Here is a 21,608-nt window from a genome sequence, read left to right as displayed (position 1 = left end):
ATGTGTTTCCAAGATGCCTTATAGTTTAGTTAACTGATTCCTGAACATTAGTTTCTACTGCCTTTCTGGTAGACAAAAGATGAAATTCTAATTTTATTCACCTGTCTTTTATCTCTTGTATATCAAAAACATAAACAAAAACAAACCTGAAGTTGTCTTGTGCTGATTTATTGCTTCCTAGTGCCCATATAACAGAGGATGATGATGACAACAAGGATGATAACAATAACATTAATGATAATAAGCACTTTAAAATTTGTGAAGCTATTAAAACTTATCATCTCCTTTTATCCTTACAACAACTGGAAGGGAGATGCTATTATGATGTACATTTTTTAAGAGACAATGAAATTGAGGCAAACAGAGTTAAGTGGTTTGTCCAGAGTCCTACAGCTAATAAGTTCTGAGAACACACTTGAACGCAGGTCTCCCTGACTTGAGGTTCAGCATTTTATTCACTGTGTCACTTCATTGCTTACATCAATATTGTATATAAACTCAGCCAATATTATTCCTAAGTTGCTGACTTTTAAGTCTTCAATTGAGAGGCCCTTCATAAGTATCACTATTTGGCTTCCTGAAAAGTTAAAAGTACACTAAACCACCAAAACACTGAACAACCTCAGAATCTCCCCAGCACATCTATGACAGGGGTATACAAATCAGACTAGTAGAATATCAAAATTGGGGCAGAGTTCAGGAGGGGGGATTGCTAGCTTTGCAAATCCAAGTGTAAAATAAGAATTCAAGTAGAGTTTGCTAGTGACTAACTGCAGTATGATTTTACTGCTCTGAATCTCTGAACCAGTGCCCAAGAAACGGATGGTAAAGTGTGAGGTCATTAGGTGTCTGTCAAAACATTTTATACTGAAGTGCACATATTTTGAAAGCTGAAATGAAATCTGGTCTTATAAAATTAAAAGTTTCATAAACAAAGATTTAAAAATAGAAGTATGATCTACCCAGGCCTTTCTGGCCACAAAAATGAAAACATGGAAAAGACAAGAACAAGATACAGGTGGAATCATTGTACTGCCCCAAGCACAAATGTTTTCTGTCTCCAGAATTTTGAATTCTTTCCAGAAAAAAATTCAAAAAACTTCTAGCGGCATCTATTGCCTAAAAACATCTCTGATTCTGGCAGAAGTCAAGGAAAGTATTAATTTTGTATGGAAATCACTTAAGAGCTAGTGGCTTAATTTTTCTCCAAAGACTACATAAATAATTTTGGTAATGTAAGAAACTAAAATTAACTGCATCTTCCAGCATAACAAATGCAACCAAGAAAATCCACAAAAAAAGACTTAAGTACTGAAGAGCAAATAAAATCTCCATTTGAAGTCAGAAAGCTGGATTCAAGTCAAATAGGTACTTCCTACTTCTAGAACCTCAGGCAAGTCCCCTCCTTTGTGTTTCAGTTTTCCAATTTATAATATGAGGGGGTTAAACTAGATGACATATAAGGCTGTTCAATCTTTAGAATACATGATTAGTTCCTATGAGGAAAACAGTGGAATCTTTTGTCAGAGCCCATAGAACTGTTGGAAAATCAAATTCTTCTAGATTTCCTTTATATATATATATGCCTCTTATGATCATCAAGGTAGTGAGTTCACCATCCAACCCCTAGTCAAAAAAAAAAAAAGTTACTACCTCAATTATCCATTAAAAGATAGACAGAATACAAGTTCCATTGTAAAATTTAGAAATTTGCTTATGTCGAAATGCAAATTAAGTCAATTCTGACATACCACTTTTCACACCTCTCAGAGTGGCTAAGGTAGTAGGAAAAGAAAATGACAAATATTGGAGGGGATGTGGGAAAATTGGAACACCAATACATTGTTGATGGAGTTATGAAGTGATCCAACTATTCTGGAGAGCAATTTAAAATTATGCCCAAAAGGGCTATAAAACTGTGCATTGCTTTGATCCAGTTCAACTGGGTCTATATCCCAAAGAGATCATAAAAAAGCGAAAGGGATCCACATGTTCAAAAATGTTTGTAGCAGCCCTTTCCATATGGCAAGGAATTGGAAACTGAGCAGATGCCCATCAATCAGGGAATGGCTAAATAAGTTATGGTATATGAATGTAATGGAATATAATTGTTCTGTAAGAAACAATCATCAGGATGATTTCAGAAAGGCCTGGGGATTTACATGAACTGATGCTAAGTGAAATGAGTAGAACCAAGAGATCACTGTACACAGCAACAAGATTATGTGATAATCAACTGTGATGGACTTGGTTCTTTTTAACAGTGAGGTGATTCAGAGCATCCCAACAGACTTGTGATGGAGAGAGGCATCAGCATCCAGAGAGAGGACTATGGGGATTGAATGTGGATCACATAGTATTTTCACCTTTTGTTGTTGTTTGCTTGCTTGTTTTTCTCTTTCTCATTTTTTCCTTTTTGATCTGATTTTTCTTGTGCAACATGATAAATGTAGAAATATGTTTAGAAGACTTGCATATGTTTAACCTATCTATATTGGATTACTTGCTATCTAGAGGAGGGGGGAGAGGACAAGGGAGGGAGAAAAATTTGGAACACAAGGCTTTGCAGGGTTGAAAACTATCTTTGCATGTATTTTGAAAAATAAAGAAAAAAAGAAATTTGCTCATGTTTTGATTTGGCACAAAGATCATGAGATACCCAATCAGTTTTTCCAAGTCTTATAAAAATATAGAAAGAATTAAGACAAAAAATTAGACCTTGAAGAAGGATCCAGATATTATACATACATGATCTATTCAATTCTTTAAAAATTAATAATTTAAACAGTCCATGGAGAAGAATTTATCAAAGAAACAGATGAAAGACAGTGATGAAAAGTCAATTACAATAAGAAAAATTTTCTAATTTCAAATTTATATGCTCAATTCCCCTTTTATTTTCAGGGACCTGTGATTTTATCATGTGGAAGCTTCTTTTCATGAATAGAGGGACACTTTTCATAGTTGCTACTGTGTCATCTTCTGATAGTCGATATGGTGATGAATCTTTCCAAATTTATCTACACTCTTCTGGGGGTATCATTCCTTTGCTGATTCAATATTTAAAAATTTTCTAGTCTGGATAGGCCTGCTAGAACACTCAAGAATGGTCAAGGTGGTCATCCTTGAATCCAAGGTCAACTGTACCTCATTGCCATAGGAGATATAAAAGTAGGGCTATGATGGTTCACCAATTTTCCTATCTCACAAAAATCACTCAATGTCAGAATATTCATATCCTATGAGCCTATGATCTATGTCTCTCCATAGAACTAGCAAAAAAAGTATGAAAGAACTCTTCTAAGATATCATTAAAAGCTAGGTAAAATATAGCTTGTATTTTCCTTGATATATCAGAATAACAATCCTTTCCAAAAAAGGAAATGAGCAACTTGGGTAAAAATTGTTCCTAAAATATGCTGACTATGATCAGATTCCTTTTCTAGTCACCAACTATCCTTTTAATTATATCTTCTAATAAATTGCTAGAAATTAAAATCAAACACATCATACATACTACAGATTCTATTCTCTTCTCCTACTTGAAAACAGAGGAAAGATTTCCCTTTCTCCAGTCTTATAGTATTTCTCCCAGTCCCCATGATTTTTCAAAAACCAATGACAGTATATCAGCAATCACATTTACCAATTCTTTCTACACCAAATGATACAGTATCTTTAGGTCTGGTGATCTGAACTCAACAAAAGATTCTAGGTGGCATATTACTATCTTGACCTTTCTCTATTGATGTCAAAATACAAATGATTCTGTTAGGAACTGGAATCAAAGACTTAATATATAGTTTTTTGCTTTGTTGGTTACTTCAAAAGTGTGACTTCAGATCAAATTAATACTTTTCTACCATTACTTATTAGTGATTGAGATGTTTTACTTCTTAAAAGTTTGTTCACAAACTGAGAAAGAACCATTAGCAGCAACAACTAACTCTGATACATCAGAGAACATGTAAAGAAAATACCCATATGGTAAATACTTAATAAATGTTGCTAGAATTGAATTTGTATACATTATCTCATTTAATCCTCATAACAACCTTACCTACCAGAACTTTGCATGGTCAAACAACGTAAAAAGTAGCAAAAAATATCACAAGTTACTACTAACTTAAATAAGAAAAAAAGGGAGGGGGGGGGGGGGGATAGGAGAGCCTCTTGAAGAGGTTCTGTGTGAAAATAACAAATAATGCTTGTAAGACAAATAAATTGTGGACAGGTAAGCGTCTAAGGGGCTTGCTTAGGTCCTAGGCCATTCTGGTGACTCAAATTTCCCTTAGGGACAATAAGGCAAGACACACAGTTAATTTTTATGTCAAATAACAAATAATGCTTGTAAGACAAATAAATTGTGGACAGGTAAGCGTCTAAGGGGCTTGCTTAGGTCCTAGGCCATTCTGGTGACTCAAATTTCCCTTAGGGACAATAAGGCAAGACACACAGTTAATTTTTATGTCCAGTAACCTAAACCATACTTCCAGCAATAGTCTAGACTGGAGATGATGAAGGCCTGAACTACGTGGTGGTTCTGTGGGTGGCTTGCAGGGGACAGATGCCTGTGGAGAACAAAAGCAAAGAGTTTTAGATTTTAAAACTGACTGAATATGAAGAGGGAAAAGGAATTTTTTTAGGATGACTCTAATATTATGAACCTAGGTGCCTTTAAAAGAAATAAGAAAATCAGACAGAGGAGAAAAGGAAAGGAGTTTTGTAGAGTTTGAGATGCCTACAAAGAGTCTAATTGGAAATGTCCAATAGGCAGCTGGGGATGCAGGACTGGAGGTCAAGGAACTAGGAATAGATAACGAAGTGAGTCATGGAGAGAGCTGATGAAATCATCAATACAGAATAAAAAGAGGGAAAAACAAGAGGGTCCAAGACAGAGAAAGCCCTTACTGGGAATTGTACAGAAGAGGACTTTCAACTTAGAGATGCTACCTACAAGTTCTTTGTTTCTATAATCAACCATTTGACTCTTCAATCTCCACAGATAGATATAGGGAATGAATCTTCTCCTTTTCATTTAGTGCACTCTTCCTTTACTAGCCAGTTCTTAATTTTTTAAATATTCTTATTACACACAAGAGGAAAAAAAAAAGAACAAACAAGCATACACACACACACACACACACACACACACAGACACACACACAAAGGATATGGCTTTCAAAATAAAAAGAAAAATGTAAAAGAAATACAATTTGTTCATAAATAATATGCAGAACAGTTTACAGTCCAACTGTATGAATATGTGCTTATTACTACATGATATTTTTGCATAAAGCTACAAAGTTCCATATGAGTCACTGTCTAGTGAGCTGATTACACTTAAGAAGCACAGAACAAGACTGATAAAATAAATCAGCACCTGATATCTTTATCCTGTCCCATGAGGGCTCATTTCAGCTTTTTAGGAAAATTTCTCACTGGACATTGAAAGTTATAATCTAGCTATCCAAGAAATTATTTTATTGAAGGATCACAGAATTGGTGTATGTTAATTCTTTCAGTGAAATTCAAACAACTTCTAAACAGAAGACTCCACATCTGTAAAGCAGATTCCTTTTTCTTTTTTTCTTTTAAAGTGCCAAAGAATGATTCAAGCAAAGTTGAAAATGAGATACTCTTTTGGAGAGACAATGGGAAGATTCCATGTGGAGTAAGAAATTAAATAGTGTTTAATCAAGCAAAATAATGAGATCTGTATTAAATCTAAAGTATACCAGAAAAGTAGTATATTTTTAAATATTTCTCATTTAAAAATATTGAGAGCAGAATGCTTACAAGAACACAAAAATGTTAATGCTAGAATATATACTGCATAAATCAGAATTATGCAGTTCAGTCTTCTCAATACACAGATGAGGAAACTGAGGCCCAGAAGGTAAAGTGTTTTAACTAAAGTCATACAAAAATTAATAGCAGGGTAAAGGCAACTGCATCTCCTGATAAGTGGCCCAAAATTCTGGATGTAATGACATGTTATCTTTACTCAAAGGATTATCCATAAAGAATAAGGTATACTGAAATCTACCTACTTGAAGTTGAACTCAGAAAACGGAACTCATATTAATTTCAAATAGAGACAAATGGGCTGATTAATTGATATCCATGAACAACATTTTATCTTATACTTTATAGAGTACTGTATGTCTATATGTACATGTATACATATGTGTACATTTTCTCAACAATTATCTACAGTTTAACATCTTGTGGCCCACTAAAATGAGGATAGTCATGATAATCAATGCAGGCAACTTTCAACAACAAAATTAAATTTTTTCTTTACTTATGAAACGTTGAATTAAAAATAATACTACTTTTCTTAAGAGAAAAATATTCCTGTCTTAGATCCTCTTTAAAGCTAGTAAGAAGTAAAAATAACTATTATTAATTTTATATTTCTGGATCAAAGATTTCTGTGTCAAAGAACATGGACATTTTATTCCAAATTTCTAGAACAATACAATTTCAAAGTATATTGTACAAGTAAAGTATTATCACTATGCATCTCACCCTCATCCTTGAACTACCTTTCATAATATATACTCTTTAGAGCTAAATTATCTTGCATATCAATTACAGGGTAACATAATTACAGAGGGAAAAATAGCAACAATTGTTCAAAAATTTTTTATTCCACACTCTCCATTATGTAGTCCTTTTCACATAGTAGATTATAAACAAGGCCAATATATGTCATGAAGTCTATTTTATAGATGGAGAAACTATATCTAAGAAAGGCAATAACTCATACATGGGAGGAGGAAAAGGAGAAGGGAACCTGAACCCTAGTCTTCTGATTCTAAATCCCTGGCACTTTCCATTGCCCATATATCATTACTTCTCATTAAGATTATAAAAGAGGAAGATTTTTTTAAAGATTTAGTTTGATAGATGCCATCTATTTTTACATCACGTTCATTTCTAAATGTATTCTTAATCATTCATCTGTCCAACAAACCATCCTCTGTAGCAAACAGTTTAAGAGAAATAGGGGGAAAAAAAGTTATTCAGCAATATCAACCAACACACTTAACAGGTTTGAAAAGTATATGTAATATTCCATATCCATAATTACCCATATCTGCAATGAAGAGAGGAAATATATTTTTTCAATATTCATCTAGGGCCAAACTTGTTCAGTTTTATTTTTAACATTCTTTCCACTTAACATTATTAGAATTATTCTCCATATTGTTTTCCTTGTTCTCTCAAAATTCTTCATACTTATTATGACCAATATAACATGTGCCATAATTTCTATAGCCTTTCTCAATGGCTTAAAAACACTGACTCTTTTTCCAGTTCTGGGTTGCCACCAGAAATGCTATTATGAATATTTATATTTATATGGGGCCTTTAGTTTTATATTTAATCCTTTGGAGTATATGATTAGCAATAAGATATCTGAGTCAAAGAACATGGACATTTTAGTCCAAATTTCTAGAAAAACAAAATTCCAAAGTATATCATACAAATAAGGTATTATCATTATGCCATCTCACCCCCACCCTTGAACTATGTTTCATAATTTCACTGATTCACAACTGGAAAGGACTTCATAATACATCTATTTGGACCCTCTTTCCTTCATTTTTTTTCCCTCACAAATGAGAAAAATAAGGTCCAAAGAGTTAAGTGATTTGACCAAAATCATACAAGTAATTGTCACAGGATAATATAAACAAATGCTGTAGGTAATGTGGAAATGGAGTTCTATTCCATCCAATGGAATTCTTAGAAATGTAAGAATCATTAAAATAAATTAGAAGATGATGAAATCACAAATTATACACTAAAAAGGGAAAAGAAAACCTAGGAAACAGTCTTTGGGGATGTGCAAAGCTTTGAATTGACATGAATGTTTCTCCCTTCTTTCCTTGCTAAATCTTCATTCAGAAAGGTAGAAGGAAAATCAGAACAGAAAAATGTCATAAACACTTAGAAGAAATTATGCAGTAAGAAAATTCACAGGTAGAGATAACCAGCATCATAAATGACAAATACATAGAATAACATTACTTGTATATATATTTATGCCCAATATTTTATATCATTTAATAAAAGATATACAGATCTTAAGTTAGTCAGTGCTGCCATTTATTTAAAGGAACTATAATTCATTTCATGAGAAAGGACCCAGAAGACTACTAAGAAAGTCTAAGTGAGGGCAGCTAGATGGTGCAGTAGATACAGCATCAGCCCTGAAGTCAGGAGGACCCGAGTTCAAATTAGGCCTCAGACACTTAATAATTCCTAGCTATGTGACCCTGGGCAAGTCTCTTAATCCCAGTTACCTCAACAAAAAAAGAAAAGAAAAAGTCTAAGTGATAGAAAAACTTAGTAGCATTTTTTATGATAACAGTAGTATAACAAAACAGTGGATAGTTCAGTGTAACTGGACTCAAAAAGATCTAAACTGAAACAGAGCATCAGAAATGTATTAGCTCTGTAACTTTGGACAAGGCACTTTTAAGTCAACCTTAGTTTCCTCATCTGCAAATTTAATAAAGTAATAGCATTTATCCTCCTGAGTTGTCTTGAGGATAAAATGAAATAACATGTAATGTTCTTATTTGATTTTCTTGGAGGTCTCTTGTTTCAGTTTTCTTGGGGTGTCTGGGTTTTTAGGAGAAGTTTTCGTTTCAATTCAGTAATCAACACAAGTATAGCCAGGTGTTAAAAGTCCAAATCCCTTAATGTCTCTTTCAAAGTCTTGTCTCCTTTCTTGGGGCCTGGTTAACTGTCTTAGAGGCCTATCTCTCTCCTTGATTCCAAGAGCTTGAGCTCCTGCCGCCAGTTCTTTGCCTTCCCTCCGAATGTCAATCTTGGCTAAGGCTCCTAGCTTATGTGCTTCACACTGAGTATACAGCAATCATTATATCCCTAGGAAACCATTATTTGTTGTAGGTCTAAATCAATGCTAAACTAGATTTAACCACTGTCTCTTCAATTCCACTTAGTACCTTGTTTCAAGTTCTGGCCCATAACAATAACATTTGCAAAATGCTTTACAAGAATTATATAAATGTTATATGAGGTAATTCAAAGCAATTCCAATAGACTTGTGATGGAAAGAGCCATCAACATCCAAAGAGAAGGCTATAGAGACTGAATATGTATCACAGCATAGTATTTTCACCTTTTTTTTGTTGCTGTTTGTTTGCTTGGTTTTTTCCTTTCTCATTTTTTCCCCTTCTGATATGATTTTTCGACACAATGTGGAAATATATTTACAAAAACTGAATATGTTTAACCTATATTATATTACTTGCTGTCCAGAGGTATGGGAAGGGAGTAAGAGAGGGAGAAAAACTTGGAACACAAGGTTTTGCAAGGGTGAATGCTGAAAACTATTTTTGCTTATATTTAGAAAAACAAAAAGCTATTATTATTAAAAATAAATATATAAATATGTTAGTATTAACAAACTTTAGTAGCAGTAATAATACTAATAGCTAACATCCATATAAAACTTACTATATGTTAAGTGCTTTACAATAATTATATTTGATCTTCATAAAAACTCTGAAAATTAGACACTATTATTCAATTAATTTTACAAATGAGAAAATTAAGGCTGACTTATGTGACTTGTCCAGGGTCACAAAACTAGTAAGTTTCTGAGGCTCTATTTAAATTCAGGTCTTCCTGACTCAGGTTCAAAGCTCGATTTACTGCATTGCATCTATCTATCTACATTGCATCTAATGTATGAAAATATGCAAAATGCAAATATTATTGTACAGTAAGAAGCAATGAACATAAGAAATTCAGAGAAACACTGGACAATTTATATATAGTCTTTTAGAACAAAGAAATATGAACTAGGAGAATTATATATACAATAATTCAATAATGCAAATGAAAACAATATTAAAAAGTAAAGAGACAGATTAAAGGTCTTTACTAACACTATTTACCAAGGACAAATAATGAAACACACTTCCCTCCACAAATGGGGATTAAGCTATCAGATAAAATTGTCCTGATATTTCACGTAACTATTTTTCGGTTTAATTGGTTGGAGGTGAGAAGAGAGATTGACATCAGGAAATGTACTTGCAGTCTGAAAAACTAAAAAAGGGGCGGGGGAGAGATACCTCACCTTCCAAGATTTTCCATTTTAATCTTCACATAAATTCCTTAATCTACTTAGTATCTAAGTAATGTAGACTATTTTCATCAAAATAATTTAAATGTTTATATACTTGGGGCCCAGTAAAATCTCATATTTGCAGTCTTAAAAGATATCATTAGGTTTAAGCTTTGAAAATAGAGTATGGTGTATATTCTTTTTTATTTTAAACTTAAATATAAAATGAGAAAAGATACACATCTATAAACATAACCTATGTAAACATACATATATATGTAGATATACATACATATACATGCTCATCTATGAAAAAGCAACTATGTTTATTTCTGTCTCTTTGAAAGTAGATAGCATTTTCCTTCATAAGTCCAAGTGTTTCCATGTTTTTCTAAATCAACCAGCTCATCATTTCCTCCACTAGAGCAACATTCCAACCCAATCACATCCTATCTTGGAAATTGACTACGAGAGCTTTTTTCCAATTTTCTGTATTTCTTCTATTCTTGGCTACACAAGCTTTATTTATACAAGAAAATTTTAATTATGGTATATACTCTTCTTGCCACAGTACATAAGATTTCATTTTGGCAAGAGAAACTAAATTATTTGGCTAATCCACAAACAGCGAATTTATATTAATATTAAAGGATTTAAGTTTTTGGACTTCAAATATTTAAAAAAAAAGGATGTAACTTTTTGGACTCATTTGTTTACTGAGTCATCAGAATAACATTTCTTGAGTTTTAGAATTTAAAAAAATTAATTGATGTTTGAAATTCTTCATCTTCTTTTATCATTTGATCATAGCCAGTAGGTGACTGTCAGTAAAGTGTAAACTCTGAAGGTTCTTTGAAAAGGTTTCATGCTTATTAATCAGAGAAATGCAAATTAAGACAACTCTAAGATACCACTACACACCTGTCAGATTGGCTAAGATGACAGGAAAAAATAATGATGATTGTTGGAGGGGATGCGGGAAAACTGGGACATTGATGCATTGTTGGTGGAGTTGTGAACGAATCCAACCATTTTGGAGAGTAGTTTGGAACTATGCTCAAAAAGTTATCAAACTGTGCATACCCTTTGATCCAGCAGTGTTACTACTGGGATTATATCCCAAAGAGATTATAAAGAAGGGAAAGGGACCTGTATGTGCACGAATGTTTGTGGCAGCCCTTTTTGTAGTGGCTAGAAACTGGAAACTGAATGGATGTCCATCAGTTGGAGAATGGCTGAATAAATTGTGGTATATGAAAATTATGGAATATTACTGTTCTGTAAGAAATGACCAACAGGATGATTTCAGAAAGGCCTGGAGAGACTTACATGAACTGATGCTGAGTGAAATGAGCAGGACCAGGAGATCATTATATACTTCAACAACAATACTATATGATGACCAGTTCTGATGGACCTGGCCATCTTCAGCAACGAGATCAACCAAATCATTTCCAATGGAGCAGTAATAGAACCAGCTACACCCAGAGAAAGAACTCTGGGTGATGACTAAAAACCATTACATTGAATTCCCAATCCCTATATTTATGCCCACCTGCATTTTTGACTTCCTTCACAAGCTAATTATACAATATTTCAGAGTCTGATTCTTTTTGTACAGCAAAATAACAGTTTGGTCATGTATACTTATTGTGTATCTAATTTATATTTTAATATATTTAACATCTACTGGTCATCCTGCCATCTGGGGGAGGGAGTAGGGGCTAAGAGGTGAAAAATTGGAACAAGAGGTTTGGCAATTGTTAATGCTGTAAAGTTACCCATGCATATAACCTGTAAATAAAAGGCTATTAAATTAAAAAAAAAAAAAAAAAAAAAGAAAAGAAAAGGTTTCATGTGTGGAACAAATGGAAGACATGTCATTCATAGCTACTACCCAAGGGCCAGCATTGCTAAGCTCAGGAATTTAGCTATAGGTTCATTGCAGGATGGCGAGATTTGCAGTCACAGCACAAGAATATTGCCTGTAAAATCATAGAAGACATTTATCTGAAGTATGGAAGATTATCCATACCAATAAAAATCACAGATCAGATTACTGAAATATAGTAGTTTAAAGGTCTTCAGCTTAGAAACTATGAATGCAATGGAAATTCATGGAAATACCCTAGCCTAAGTCTTTTGGAGGAATGTATACGTGAGCCAATCTATTATATGTTCAAAAACTTAACTTCTGAGTTGCTGACATTTTAAAAAGGTCAAAACTGTAAATTCAAAGTCACGACTACATTGCAAAATAAATGACAATTAATGTTTACTTGTCACTGGAAGATGGACAAGTCTCTTAATCACTCTGAATCTGTTTCCTCCTTTGTGAAATAAGAATGATACACTGATCATTTGCCTTACAATGTTGTTAAAAAGATAAAATGAGATATGAGATAAAGTATGTGAAATACCTTATAAACCTTTAAACATTTCATATATATATACACAACACACATATACATACATATACACACACACACTCATATACAGTTATTATTATTCCTGAGGAATCCAAAGAATCTGTTGTTTCTAAATAGATTTGTCCTTCATTGGTAGCAAAAAAATCTCAAAGACAGCTTTAACACTATAATATATTCAGAGTTAGCTGAATGGAAATGCATTGTAGCTGTCGTGTGGGGAGCACATGGGACACCAAAGGGGTTGTACTGTTTGCCAAATACACAAAGAAAAAAAAATTTTTAATGTAAGCCAAAGAAGCTTTCCATAGTTGTCTGGCAATACAGCTTCTAAATAAACTATCTTAATTCAATTCATATGTGCAAGGGTGGATAATTTAAAGCAGGATGTGTTTAAGAAAAAACATTAAGCCAATTCATTAGGTAGATGAAAAGCATAAATCAGTACATCTGGTGGAGAAGGGGAGAGAGGGAATCACACAAACACAGGTATCAGTTCTAAACAGCATGGTATAATGGGTAGAAAACAACACTTAAAATCAAAAGATTTTATTCCAAAAGCTGCATCAAACTTATGTAATCACAGGCCTAACATAAACTATACTAGCCTGTTCTTCATCTGTAAGAAGGGATAAAAATACTTGTATTAATAGTATAAACAGTATTAATGTGGGGGGAAGCACTTTCTAAACTTTATATCACTATTTTAATGTGTTGTTTTAAAATTATTATTGTATGAGGGGATAAGAACAAGCCAATTGATTCAATTAATAAATTTCCACATTCCATTTAAAGTAAATGATAAGATGTTATTTCAATAATATAGCAATACCTTTACCATGTTAGAATGATTGTCAAATGAAATAATTAATCATAGACTAGAGGTTCTTAAATCATTTTGGATAATAGGAAGCTCTGCTAGTGTGGTAAAATCTATCTACTATCTTTGAGAATAATATTTTTAAGCACATGAAATGAAATAATGTAGGATTGCAAAGGAAACCTATTATGTAAAAATATAGTTATCAAAATATTTTTAAAGTAAATTCATAAACTCTAGGTTAAGAATCTCTGCCTTACACTGAGTGCAAAAAAAAATCTGTTATCAATTTTGATGTCTCTAAAAAGCTACTAGATATATGAAAAGCTGCACAGGAAGGTTGTTCAGATTGGTTGAGGAAACTTGATCTTGTCCTAGAGTACACAACCAATTTAGAAATAAACTCATTCTCTTCCCTCTAAGACTTTTTCTCCTCCTAATTTTCCTATTATGTCAGAGAACCACCATCCTCACAATCAGAAAGGCTCACAACCTGGATATCTCTCTCAACTGCTCATCCCTCATCCTTCATATCCAATCAGTTACCAAGTTCAATGAATTCTTTCATAATATCTCTTTTATATGATCCCCCTTGTGGTGTTTTTTCTTCTTTAAAATAATAATGGTTCTCTCTGGGAGCAGGTTTCTTGGAGAGGTTTTCTGGAGGCAGCCTTAGTTTCAGTTAATAGTAAATAATCATCCAAATGCATCCAGGTGCTAAAAGTTCAGATCTTTTTATTGTGTCCTTCAATATAGCCCAGTTAGTTTTTCTTAGAAGCCTATCTTTCTACTTGGTTCTAAGAGCTCTTGCAGCTTTGTCCTTTGCTTCTGCCTCTGCTTTCTTCAGCCTCCAGCCAGCACCAAGGTGGAAGATGCAATGAATCTCTCTTGCCTTGGAAAGAGGGCTTGTGGGCTTCCTCCCAGAATGCTCCTCTCCAACCCCTAGCAATGTTCCAAGTAATTAATTTGAAGCTGTAAGAGCTTCTATTATATATATATATGATCTCCCAAAGGTTGACTCCTCCCAAGGGAGGAATTAAGGGAGGTGTGAATTCGGATATCTCATATTAATCTCTGAAATCTCCCAAAAGTGTGAACTCCAATGAGTACTTAAATGCTTCTTGCTTATATGAGCTCTCTAAAGGTGTGAACACAAGCATTGTTTCTATCAGTTGTAGTTAGTACCTTGTTTCAAGTTCTGGCCCATAACATCTCCTCATAGGATCAGATCAATCATACTGAACCATGCTAAATTAGATAATTATTGTCTCTATCAACTCTAATGATTTAACAGTTTGTAAAGACTCCGACACCCCTCTCTCCTTTGATTCTGCCATGACCATGGTATGATCTCTCTTCATCTCATTATTTTATTAGCTTACTGGTGATCTCTCTGCTTCAGTTCTTTGTTCTTCCTAAATTGTAAGTCTGAATGTCTCCAACTTAAAGGCCAGAGTTTCTTAAACCATTGTGGGATCAAAAAATAAATTGTGAGCCACAAGAAGGAATCACTTTGCACAGGGGGTTCTTGAAGTCAATTTTATATTTGTCCTTTCCTATCCATCCTGGATAGAGAAGACCTTTGAGGATTTCAAAAATTAGGAGGTTTGTGGAATTCCTCAAGCATTCTAGCAGTAGTACCATAATACCTGACAAGTGTTTTTGAGAATAGACTGAATTCAGTAAGGAAAGGCATACTGAGATCTCTACAAGAAGCTCAGCAAAAGAGCTGAATTGTATCTAAAATTTACTTCATAACTACCCAGAGCAAAGCAGATAAAAACTTTGAACAACCAAGAGAGGTATTACCCCTTTGCAAAACATGGATTTTAAATGAGAATTTATTTTCTCCTAAATTATGTTTGTGACTGTGGGAGAATGTGGCACAGATTTAGGGGGAGAGTTGTTTTGTATCACTTATTCTTAAATTCATTTTAGTAAATGTGGCTAAATAAAAGCTAATTAATTCTAATTGATATCAACTCATAATCATAGAGGAAAGCCTATCTCACAGAGCTTTTGAACTCTTATTAGAAAAATACTCCCAATCCCTCAAGAATACTGAGAACAAATAAGTAGCCTAGTTCTGAGGACCCAATCTGTCATTGCAAACAGGAGGTTGGGAAAGCAGTTTCCAGAATATTTGCAACATTTATTCTGATACGGGACAATTCCTTACACAAAACAAAGTCATTGTTTCTATCCTTATATATTATGTTGATGCAAACACAAATTTTGAGAACCTGTATATTTTGAAAAAATGCAAAAGCTATGTGTAATTACAAATATTACAAAATAAGTCTATTGATTTTAAAAATAAATGCAAAGAAAATATATTCATATGAAAGGAAATTGAATGAGGAAGGAATTAGTGAAATATAAACACAGTAAGGTAGGAAAACATGATACATATAAAATTATATTAGTTTTTACCACTGTTGAGGTAAATTGAGTTTTATTTAAATTAATGTCTATTGATACAGAAATAATGTCTAATTCTTTGCCCATATTCTTGAGGCTTAAAGATGAAAAGAGATCCTGTTTTTAATTATTCATGATAAAAAAGTAGAGGTAGGAAAAATGTTTACTCAATGAAAAATAATAATGAACATTATTTCACAATACATGAATTTCTTTGCCAAAGCTGCTGAAAAATTAACATTTTTAAACCAATTTTTTCCATCTCCCTATCTTGAAGAAGATATGACAACTAAATCAGCAAAAATTTATTGCCTACTCACTATGCATATAATATTGTCCTAGATATCATGAAGGACACAAAAATAAACGAAGCATAGTATTCATTTTACATGACTAGGGAAAAAAAATGTGACCAAGATATTGACATGTTTACAACTGATCAAAGTCATTTGCTTTATTCACATGATAATTTTTTAAAGCTTGACACACTAAAAAATATATAGAAGCTGATTTTCATATTTTAATCATTAAGATGTTACATTAAGATTTGAATGCCTGATTATGCCACAAAACTTAGCTACTATAATTTATAAAATACTACATTGGTTTATATATATTCCCTTCTTAAAATGAATTGAATTAAGATAAGATGAGTAAAAAGGACCCCCATCCCCCAAAAAAAGATACTATTAATCTGTTAATAAGGTTTTAAAAAGTATAATTTCATCAGTTAGATTTTAATTTCTAGGACTATAGGAGGAAAAAACATTCATTTCAAATATAAATACAAATAAACCTTCTATTACACCAAATACAAATAAACATTCTATACTGAAAATATTATTTTTTAAGTAGCAAAATACCCTTTTGTGGAAATTAAAATACTATCACTAAGTACTTTGATGAAGGGAATACATATGTACAATAAGAGGTATAAAAAGAATAATTAGTTCACACTTGTCAAATGTGATAGTTAAAATAATTTGATAATAGTTCTGTATAGTATTGGTATTCCAATGGTTCTTTAAAAATTTAAGAGGGTTCTTCTATGAATTTATCAGGGATCTCCTGCCATTGGCAGATACCATGCATATGCAAAGTCCATGAGCTACTTCTCTGAATAGTAATTGGGGATTGCCTACTGTTCACGCACTGATCACACCTGCAAAAATGTATATCAACAAGGTTGTACTGCATAATAAACTGGAGCTCTTTTCACACTCTATGAGTCTTCTGCCTCATTCATCTCACTCCTGAGATCAAAGGGCTCATATGCTTTGAGCTCTTAAGACTGCGGCAACAGCTTTTAGCTATAGTTTTTATGCAAAGCTGGTAGTGGAATTGGAAGAGCATAGGGCCTAGTTAATCAGGAGAACCTGAATTCAAATTAAGCTTCAAAAATCTCAGTAACAGAGCAAATCACTTAACCTAATCTGTCTAAAATGGGAATACTAACAGCACCTAATATTTGTATAGTACCTGGTACATAGGAGACATTTAATAAATGCTTATTTTCTTCCTTTTCCCCACAGTTTGTAATTTCTCTCTATATATAGAATTAAACATAATTCTGTATTTCCTCTTTTTCCTTTCTTTTAGTTTTGTCTAAAACAGAGAGAGGGACATTAAAATTATTTATTTAAAATTAGTATTTTGTTATGGTCTCCTTGTAGTTCTGTTATTTCTCCCTCCCCCTTTATAAATTTAGATACTAAGACATTTGGACATATAAATTTAATAGAGATATTGATTTATTGTCTATGATTCCTTTCATCATAATGTAGTTTCTTTATTACTAGAGGCATTATTAATTTCTGTTTTTGTCTTGTCTGACAGCATGATTATAGTACCTGCTTTTCTGGATTCATCTAATGCATAATAAAGTTTGTTTCACATCCTCATTTTTATTCTGTATATATATATATCTTTGTATATTAAAAAAACTGTTAGTATAAAAATTAATTAATTAACTGAGAGGGGAAAAAGAATTTCGACTAGTTAACGATAGAAAAGTAAATCAAAGAAAAGGAATTAACAAAATGCAACTCTAAAGCCAGGGAAAGGAATGCCAGGATTGGTGTCAGAAAGAGGAACTTGAAGGTGACTTTCAAAGAGTCAGTGGGAATAAGATGAAAAAGAGGAACAAAAAGTAATTTTGAATGAAGGAAAAGCAGAATTAGAGACAAATGGAGGAAAATATAAACATAATATATACATATATAATTTTAAATGTGAAAAAATTAAACAATATAATAAAATAGAGTAATAGATTAAGAAAACAAAATCCTCCAATCTTTAAAATACTTTCTAATATTATCTTTTTGATTGAGGCCAGTTCCAATGATCTTGTGATGACGAGACCCATCTACATCCAGAGAGAGGACTGTGGGAATGAGTGTGGATTACAACATAGCATTTTCACTCTTTTTGTTGTTATTTGTTTGCATTTTACTTTCTCATTTTTTCCTTTTTGATCTGATTTTTCTTGTACAGCAAGATAATTGTGTAAATATATATGTACATATATTGGATTTAACATTTTTAACATGTCTAACATATATTGGATTAGTTGCTATCTAAGGGAGGGAGTAAAAGGAAGGGAGTAAAAGGAAGAGAGGGGAATTTGGAACACAAAGTTTTGCAAGGGTCAGTGTTGAAAATTTATCCACGCATATGTTTGAAAATAAAAAGCTTTAATAAAAAAAAAGAAAAAATATCTTTTATTTTCATTTGCTGTGAATTTTCCTTTTTTCCTTTTTTATCTTGATAATTTGGTTTGCCTCATTTTTTTTAAACAAATCTGACTATTGGTTACTATTTCCTTCCTCCTCAACTTCCAAAAAAAAAACAAAAAAACTTCTAGTTTCATTTATTAATTCAATGGAGGTCATTCTATTCTCAGTTTTGTTGATTTCTTCTTTACTTTTCAGAATTTATATTTAGGGATTAACCCAGGTTTTTATAATTTATTGTTTTCCTAATTTTTTTTGAATTTTCAATTCATTGATCATGATTTTTTTTTGTTAATAAAAATGTTTAGAGATAAATTGTTCTTTAATGACAGCTTTGGTTACATCCAAAAATGATGGAATTTTTGGAAAATTGTGTCGCTTTGTTGTCATTATTTTTAGTGACACTTTTCATAAACATACAATATGCAGCTATATGCTACGTATATATGTGAATATATATATATATGAATATATATGTGTCTTTCTATTTCCACTTGATAATCACCAGAAGGCTAAATATCTAATTTTCTAAAATTCTATTCAGATTCTTAAGATTATTTCTTGTTTATTTTTTCATTAAAAGTTTATCTAAGGCTAACAGGGATAAGGGTTTTGAGGGATCTCAAAATAGATTCAAAAAAGAGGAAAGGGTCAGTCCTTTATAAACAAAAATATTACAGCAGTTTTTTGATTGAGACATAAAACCTGGAAACTAATGGAATGTCCTTCAATTAAGGAACTGCTAAATAAAATGCATTATATGAATATGGTGGATGTTAAGAAAGGAGGAAATAGATAATTTTGCAAAGTCCTAAAAAGACAGAAAGACAGACAGACAGACAGACAGATAATATAAGTGAAATAAGCAGGGCCAGAAGAATAATTCATATTATAATACTGAAATAATAAAAATGAACAATTTTGAGAACTGCTATAAACTAAAGAATAAAAAGAACAGATTTAGAACAATTTATACAATAAGAATACACAAAAGCAAACAACTTTGAAAACTTGAAGAAATGTGATAGATTAATGATTTTAGAGGCCTGATGGTAAAATATGACAAAGAGTACAGATTTGGATGCAGAATGGGAAACATTTTTATATACAGTCATTTAGAGAATGTTTTCCTTGACACTATATATATATATATATATATATATATATATATATATATATATATATAAAATTTTAAAATTTTCTTTCAGTATGTGGAATGAGGATGAAAAGAAAATAGATTTCTGTTGATCAAAGAAGTAGAGGGGGAAGGGGTTTTAGAAATGTGGTAATATACCTTAAAAATTCCCACATGAAAGGTATCCTTGTGTCAAAAGTTTTGAGCAGAAATGGACAAAGTACTCTTATGTAAACCAGAAATAATATCAAATAAGCACTGTGTTCTGCAGCTATGATGGAAGGGCAGTATAATTCCACAATGGATATTTAGAACTATCAACAAGAAAATATATATAAGCAGTATTAGAGTTGTCAGATGCTGGCCCGGACATTATAATTGGGGAGACACAGCAGAGGCATAAGTTAGGGCATATGATTTGGGATGTGAAAAAAAGGGTAAGAATAGGTAAGTATGGAGGCTATCGATTCTCTTGGATCTCTTATCTACCATGGTGTACATAAGTGAGTGGATAAGGGGTTTGCTTCCTTATTGCCAGTACCAGTTTTCAGTTGTTACCTTTGCAAAGCAAGAAGTGATAAGAAAGATAAAACCTGATTCTAGCTAGAGGGTTTATATGAAGAATGAGTAGTAAATTTGATTCAAGACTTCGGCTACCAAAGGGAAAAAAGTTCAATAAAACCTAATATATTGTTTCTTTGAGCAGATGCACAGAGGAAGATGCCATCAGCACTATTACAAAATTTAATAGTTAGAAATACTCCAGATTACCTGCTTCATTTTATGAATGAATGTGAGGCTGAGAAAGTGTAATGATATGCCAAATGTCACAAAGCAACAGAATGTGGCAGAGTTACAATTCAAAGTCAGGTCCACACATCCAAAGCTTTCTGAGTTTTCTAGTTCTTTGACAATGTGCAACTCTTTTATTTCAAGTAACAGTCAAAATGACTCTTTTCAAATTAAAATAACACCTCCTTGTATCTCTTTATTTTTGTTAGATTAAAAAGTCTAGTAAAATCAGAAGGAGCATACTAAATATGCTATAAAGACAGAAAGGATTTAGCAACTTGTTGGATTAGAGAGAAGTGTGGGAATGAGAAAGTAAGGAGTCAAGTTATGGAGAGTAGGTGGTAGATATCTTTCCCCTTAAATAAACTACAATGGAAATTCATTACTAATTTTAGTACCACAAATTACTGTTTTAGCTCCCCCTCAAAATTTCATGTAATTATTTCCCACAATATTCCTGGCATTATAAGATTGGCCCACAGAATTATACTGAGAATATGTCTGGAGACAGGTAACAAAAATAATAAAAATATCCCACAAAAAAAGGAATTGGAACCTCAAGTGCACTCTATGTGATTCTCTATAGAAAAGAACATACTTTTTAGAAATAATCACAGAAAAAATACTTCTGTGATGCAGAGATTAATCTCATGGCATTCTTAAGCATTCATAATGGGTTCTAAACTTATAAATTTGTTGAGTCATTTTCCAGTTGTATCCAACTCTTTGTAACTCGGGTTTTTTAGTTTTTGTTTTTGGCAAAGATACTGGAGCAGTTTGCCACTTCCTTCTCAAGCCCATTTTAAAGATGATGAAACTAAGGAAAAATGGGTTAAGTGATTTGCCCAAGATCACACAGCTAGTAGCCGAGGTCACATTTGAACACAGAAAATGAGTCTTCCTGACTCCAAGTTTGGTACTCTATCTACTGTGCCACCTAGTGACCCAACTTAGAAACTACTTCCCCAACAATAACAACAACAAAACAAGACAAAAACCCAACCAACCCTTTTCTTTTCTCCTCAAAACTTTTCAATTTCTCCCCATTGCTGAGTGAAGAAAGTTCAAACTCCTTAGGCTGGAATTCCTCTTTAATTACAATCAGATTATTCTATTCACTCTGAGTCAATATAATTAAAAAAACATTTATTATTAGTCACTTACT

At 32.6% G+C, this 21,608-nt stretch overlaps 1 protein-coding gene across 2 annotated transcripts in view; it reads right to left on the bottom strand.

Moving 5' to 3' along the window:
- The window catches only part of WDR70 (WD repeat domain 70), a 297,258-nt gene that overhangs the window by 146,092 nt on the left and 129,558 nt on the right, over window positions 1–21,608 (bottom strand). The gene's annotated exons all lie outside the window — the stretch shown is intronic.

This window comes from Sarcophilus harrisii, chromosome 1 (assembly GCF_902635505.1).
Source record: "Sarcophilus harrisii chromosome 1, mSarHar1.11, whole genome shotgun sequence".
Lineage (NCBI taxonomy): Eukaryota > Metazoa > Chordata > Mammalia > Dasyuromorphia > Dasyuridae > Sarcophilus > Sarcophilus harrisii.
Note: the sequence above shows the minus strand (reverse complement) of the source record. Positions and strands in the feature narration are given on the sequence as shown.